Source organism: Canis aureus, chromosome 1, assembly GCF_053574225.1.
Source record: "Canis aureus isolate CA01 chromosome 1, VMU_Caureus_v.1.0, whole genome shotgun sequence".
NCBI classification, from domain to species: Eukaryota; Metazoa; Chordata; class Mammalia; order Carnivora; family Canidae; genus Canis; species Canis aureus.
The window spans coordinates 102,567,581-102,574,573 of NC_135611.1; positions in this window are offsets into that span (position 1 = coordinate 102,567,581).

Here is a 6,993-nt window from a genome sequence, read left to right on the forward strand (position 1 = left end):
CCAGGCCTGAGGGCAAAAATTCTTTTGGCAGCAAATTTGGCCCATATCCTACCAAAGCTTCTGGGCTCCTTTGTAGCACTGCTATAATTATTGCTTAAAATAATAATTAACATTTTCTCCTTTGTATGGTGCTTTAAAGCAGGGAGATCCTCCAGGGTGGGGAGGGGATTTGGTTCATCCCTAGGTGTCCAGTCCCTGGCACCCGGAGGCTCAGGTAATGTTTATTGGATAAACGGGTGATGGATGAGTGAGTACAGAGTGAGCCAGTCAGTCTGGAACCCCACAACAAGGGCTTTTGGGGGCTGGATTGTGAGTGTGAGTCACCTTCCCCAGGCCTCAGGAAGCACTTGGGAATGAATAGTTAAATTATGAATGAATTGCTTAATGACGGGCACACACTGCCTATTATGTTATTCTGCACTATGCCCTCTCTGTGGGACTGCAGAGCAGATCAAAGCATCAGCCTATTTTACAGCTGGGACAAGTGAGGCCTTTCCCCAAGAGACAGAGTGAGAGAGAGGCATGAGACGGAAGTTTCACAACCAGCACTGGTGTGGTGAGACTCTTTTCCATTTCATGGTCCTTGGTGGCCCAGGTGACACGTCTTCCACTGGCCGAGAGAGGTTGGAAGTGAAAACTGCCTTCCCTGCCTCCCTGCGGCTAGGGCTCTGGGGGTGAAGTCAGTTAGATGTACTGGGACATGGGTTGGAAAGCCGATCAACGCCACCAGAACCGTCTTCATTTGAAGATTGAATGTTCTGGGGAACTGGTCCCAGAGAAGGTTAGTGCAGGGCAGGGTGGTCAGGGAGTCATTCATGCTGAGGGGGAATGCACGATTTCTGCTGTCATGGTGCATTGGTCTGCTGGAGCTGCCACAGCAAGATAGTGCAGACCTGGGGGCTTAAGCAGCAGAGATTTATTTCCTTTCAGTGCTGGCAGCTGGAAGTCCAAGATCAGGGTGTCAGCAGGGTCTCACAAGCACTGATTTGGAGGTAACACATTTTCACAAATAGGCAAATCCTCAGGTACAAAATCCATATAGAATGAGGATCGACATTTTTTTGGAAATAATTATTAGTTTCATTTTTTCAAGAGAGAATTACAACCAAGCTTGAAAATAACATTCTTGTATAAATATGAAATGCAGGTTGCTGTGTGATGTGGTCTTTCCCCAATGCCACTCACCCTGGAGTGCTGAGGGCCTCGTGTGCTGTTCTGTGCCATTCTGCAGAGGCCTGTGGAGGTTGAAAGGCCCTAACACGTCTGCAGCCTCAAGGGGAGGGCTGAAGTTTCAGTCCAGAGGCAGTCTGGGGGGGGGCAGTGCTCCTCATCTTCAGAAACTAGGCCCCGCCCACCTCTGGCCCCAGGAAGATGTGAGATCAAATGTGGAACCAGCAACTCAAAATATTTGATGTTCTGTAATAATACCAGGAAAAACTGCCCCATATAAATACACCGTTACTTAAAACATGAATCCTGCAGCAACACAAAGTGTTTCTCATAACCTTATGCACTTGGTATTTATGATGAACTTTTATGGCTCTCAGAACAATTCGCGGCCAGGAGAGGAAAGTGAACAGGTTTTACAGTTGTTTACACCAAGTGATACCACTCATCACCCCTTGTTAATTTTCTCTTCAAGCAGGTTTTACCTGAAATGGATGAAACCTAGAGGATCATAATATCTTTTTCTTATTAAAATAAGGTCATCACACATTTTAAAAATCAAGTTTATTAAAGCTTTTTGGCTTTATGGAGGTCTTCATGTTTTTATTTGGTTTGTGTGTGTGTGTGGTGTGTGTTGTGTTTTGTTTTGGTCATCTTTTTCCTCTCTGGGTGTCAAGAGTTTTAGGAAAACAAAGCACGGTGTAAAGCCAGTTCCACTTCAGCGAGTGTGAGGGGAGGCTGGAGGCTGGGAGGACAGGACAGAGCCTGGAGTAGAGGTCCAGGAGCTAAGGAAGGGCTCAGCAGCTGCTCTCAGATCCCAGTTCCCACCTGCCACGTGCTCTTGATCACATTATTCGACATCTCTGAGTCCCAGCTTCTTTGTCTGGAGCTCAGACAAGAATCTCTCCTACCCCCTTCAAGCAGCACTGTGAGTTTGAAAATGAACGTCTTTGAACACATGAAAGTCTAGAGCACCTCCATTAGCACAGCACTTCCCCAAACTAGGTGAACAGGGAAACAGCTACCAGCATGGCCTTGGGAGTCAGACAAAGCTAGAATTAGTAAGGCAGCAGGGTGGCTTTGGGCATGCCAGCTCCCCTCCTGTCACCACGTTTTTCCTGCATGAAATGGAAGTAATGATAGTTTCTATCTCTCTTAGATGAGATGTGTCCAGCTAATGTCCTGGAAACTTGATTCCAACTTGCCTAAATGCAAGGGATGATTTATCAGCCAGCAGGAAAGTCCTGAGGAGACCAGTTGCAGGGTCACTTTGATTCAGTCACTTAAAACTGTCATGAGGGGCTTGTCTTCTTTTCTACTCTCTGCTCTGCTGCCTGTGGTGTTGACTGTCCTCAAACTGGTATCCCTTGATGTGGGGCCATGAGTGAATGGTCAAGAGAGAATTCTTGAGATGTTTTTGGCTCAAGAGGATGTTTTTATTCCAGCACAAGATCAGGAACCATGGGCAGAAGAACTGAACGTTGGCTGCATGAAGCTGGTGGTTATAAGCTCAACTAAGAGGGGATGTAGGGAGAATCTGATTGTAGATGTCTCCTTCAAATTTCTACTCATAAAACTACCTTCACGAGGTTTCTCCAGTGCTTATCATTCAGTCTGATATTTACTACCAGTGAGATGTACAGACAGTCATGAGACCCTTTAAGAACATAGCAAGTAGCACGTACTTGATCCTTATGGGAACCATACAGGCATTAGGTCAACCTTCTGGGCTAAAGGTGAACATTTTTCTGCCTCTATCTCTCATCATCCCTCATTCCAAGCATCACATCCTGTATTCTGCCATCCAGGAAGAGAGCCTGGGTAAACTTATTTGTTATCACACTGGCCCATGTTGGGCTACATCTTACCCAAAAGATAGAGGCCACAGGATAGGAATTTGCTTTGATTAGCTTAGACCTAAGGCCAGTGTTACTTCTACTTTTTAAAATCCAGGGGTGGAGCTGTTCCCCTGCTTTCCATGCACATTCCTGCACCCCAGCACCTGAGATGCAGGAGGAGGTGTGGAAATCTGGGGAAACCCTCAGTGAGGAAGGTGTCTGCTGTTATAAAAGCACCTACAGTATTCTCTATGCAGGTCCACCAGATTCAGCAAATAAAAATATAGTATGCACAGTTCCATTTGTATTTAAGATAAACCATAAATAGGGGGATCCCTGGGTGGCTCAGTGGTTTAGTGCCTGCCTTTGGCCCAGGGCGTGATCCTGGAGTCCCGGGGATCAAGTCCCACATCAGGCTCCCTGCATTGAGCCTGTTCCTCCCTCTGCCTGTGTCTCTGCCTCTCTCTCTGTGTCTCTCATGAATAAATAAATAAAATCTTAAAAAAAAAACATAAATAGGGGTACCTGGGTGGCTCAGTGGTTGAGCATCTGCCTTTGGCTCAGGTTGTGATCCTGGGGTCCTGGGATCGAGTCCAACATCAGACCCCCACAGGGAACCTGCTTCTCCCTCTGCCTGTGTCTCTGCCTCTCTCTGCATCTCTCATGAATAAATAAGCACAATCTTTAAAGAAAAAGGATAAGCCATAAATAATTTTTTTGGATAAGTATCAGCACACTTTTAGTATACTAAAAAATAACATCGTTTACCTGGAATTCAAATTTAATTGGGTGTCCTGTGTTTTATTTGGGACTAAGTCTTTGCAAACTTTCTTGTGGGTGAGAATTGCTCATGGACCAGGTTAAAATGCACATTCTGCTTCGGTGAGTGGGAGCAAGGCCTGGGATTCTGCATTTCTCACAGGGCCTCCAGGGATGCGGTGTGGAACCCTGAGGCCCACACTTTGAGGACACTGCACTACCTCAGGGGGATGAGATGAAGAAGAAGCACAGGGGATTGGAACAAAGCACTCCAGCCCAGGAAGAAGACTCTAGAAGGTTGCTCATCATCATAACAATGAGCAACGTAGAAGTGTGACTGTGTGTGTGTGTGTTTCTGTGACTCGGGCTCCTCAGTGATTGTACAAAACTGCAAACTCTGTCCACTCTGCACGCTGCAGCTGTTCTGACCACTCCGCGGTGGAGGAGGATCATCAGGGGAACTCAGGCGGAGGTGTGAGGGGCCCCAGAGTGGCAGCTGGTGTTGGGCTCCTGCACCCCAACATTTCTGCAAGCACAATGGTGTCACCTCGTCCTGCCCGCCTTCATTCTCTCATTCCAACCCCCGAGTGAGGCTTGTGTGTGCATCGTGTTCAGTCACAGCAACACAAACTCAAGTGGCCAAAATGGGGATTTCCTGGAAGGAGTCTGGAGGGACTCAGTGGAAGGCAGAGCTGAACAACCACAGGTCAGGAAGGTTAGGCGGTCCTGGGAGAAACTGAGTTCAGTCAGCTCCTTCCATCCCCACCTCTCATCTCTCAGGGTAGGGTATTTTCTCCTTCTCCTTCTCCTTCTCCACCATGTGGAGGGAAGCAAGGCTGCCAGATCCATCTGAGAGAAGACTCCCAAGTTAGGGCATGGATTGGCCACTGTCTGTTTCCTTCTCTGCAAGCATGCCCTGTTCTCTCTCTTTCTCCCCTCCCGCACCACCTGATTCAGTACAGTGCCTTTTAATTCCATCTAGATGCTGAGGCATCCCTGAGGAGGAGCACTGGCTGACATCTGAGGGCCCCATGCTGGTTAGGGTTGTGGAACCTTCCATAAGAAAGAAACACATGGTTTGGTCTGTAATATATATGGTGACTAGGGATGCTTATGAACTTTGGAAAGTTATCGCTCACAGTTCTGGAGGCTGTGAGGTCCAAGATCTAGGCACCAGCATGGTCACCTTGGTCCCTTCCTGGTTCATAGTTGGCTTCTCACTGCATTGTCATGTGGTGGAAAGGGTTAGAGATCTCTCTGGAGTCTCTTCTAAGGGCGATAATCTTGTTCATGAGGGCTCCATCCTTGTGACCTAATTCTATCCCAAAGGCACCATCTGTTAACAATATCCTAATATTGATATCCTGATATCATTTTGGGGGGTTACACCTCGACATGAATTCTGGGGAACATAAATATCCAGGCTACAGCTGGGTACATTATGATGGCACTTCCTATTAGGCACTTCTTTTTTCTTTACTTGAAAAAAAAGTTTTTTTTAAAGATTCTATTTATTGGGCAGCCCGGGTGGCTCAAGCGGTTTAGTGCCGCCTTTGGCCCAGGGCCTGATCCTGGAGACCCGGGATCAAGTCCCACGTCAGGCTCCTTGCATGGAGCCTGCTTCTCCCTCTGCCTGTGTCTCTGCTTCTCTCTCTCTCCTCTCTGTGTATTCTCAGAAATAAACAAATAAAATCTTAAAAAAAAAGATTCTATTTATTTATTTTAGAGACAGAGAGAGAGAGAGAGAGAGAATGAGCGGGGGGAGGGGCAAAGGGAAAGGGAGAAGCAGACTCCCCACTCAGCAGGGAGTCCAACATGGGACTCAATCCCAGGACCCTGAGATCATGATGTGAGCCAAAGGCAGATGCCCAACCCACTTAGCCACCCAGGTGCCCCTACTCAGAAAATTTTTAAGTGTGATACAAAATACATAGCATAAAATTTACCATTTCAACCATTCTTTGGTTCCCATTGTTGTGCAACTATCGCTATTCATTTCCAGAACTCTTTTCATCTTGCAAAGCTCAATCTCCATACTCGTGAAACTAACTCCATCTTCCCCCTTGCTTCTAGCCCCTGGAAATCACCATTCTATTTTTAAATTTAATTTATTTATTTGAGAGGCAGAGTACAGAGAGAGAACAAGCAGGGGGAGAGGCAGAGACAGAGGGAGAAGTAGACTCCCCACTGAGTAGAGAGCCCAATGCAGAACTTGAGCCAAGGACCCTGGGATCGCTACCAGAACCGAAGGCAGACGCTCAACCATGTGAGCCACCCACGTGCCCCATCATGCTTATTTTCTGTCTCTGTGAACTTGACTACTCTAGGTACTTCATAGAAGTGGAATTATTTTTTTTTTTAATTTTTTTTGTATTTATTTATGATAGTCACAGACAGAGAGAGAGGCAGAGGCACAGGCAGAGGGAGAAGCAGGCTCCATGCACCGGGAGCCCGACGTGGGATTCGATCCCCGGTGTTGAGGATTGCGCCTTGGGCCAAAGGCAGGCGCTAAACCGCTGCGCCACCCAGGGATCCCCTAGAAGTGGAATTATACAGCATTTGTCTTATTTCACTTGGCATAGCATCCTCAAGGCTCATCCATATTGTAGTGTGTGTCACAATTTCCTTCCTCTCTAAGGCTGAATAATATTTCACTGGATGTATAAACCACATTTGTTTTATTTGTCAGCCACTTGTTTTCATGTTTTGTGACTAATGCTGCTATAAACACGGGTGTACAAATGAGATATTGGCTTCTTGATGATAGAACAATCTTGGGTGGGTATTGGGCACTGGGTGAAATGGCTGCTGAGGGACCTGGTTTTCTTGGGGCTCTACCATGCCCTAGGACCTAGTTATATTCTGTATCCAGTCAGCAGGAGGGAAGAGAGCACAGAGCGGTGCCTCAGAAATGGTCTGTGTTCCTCTGCCCCCATCCTAGTGATAAGAACCAATCACGAGGCCACACTCAGATACCAAGACTGGGACCTGCAGTCCCTGGACAGGAAGAAGCATTCCAGGGGTAATTCTATACTTTGAAAGGGAAGGACAGGTTTCTGTGATTAATTAGCCATCTCTACTGCAACCTCATCATATGTTTTGGGAATATCCCATGATTGGTTTGGCTGTCTTCAGAGAGACTCAGAATTATCAATGGTTTCAATCAGAGAGAAGGTAGTTTTTCTCACATAATAGCTCAGCTGGCACAGAACCTGTTTTACACAAAGTG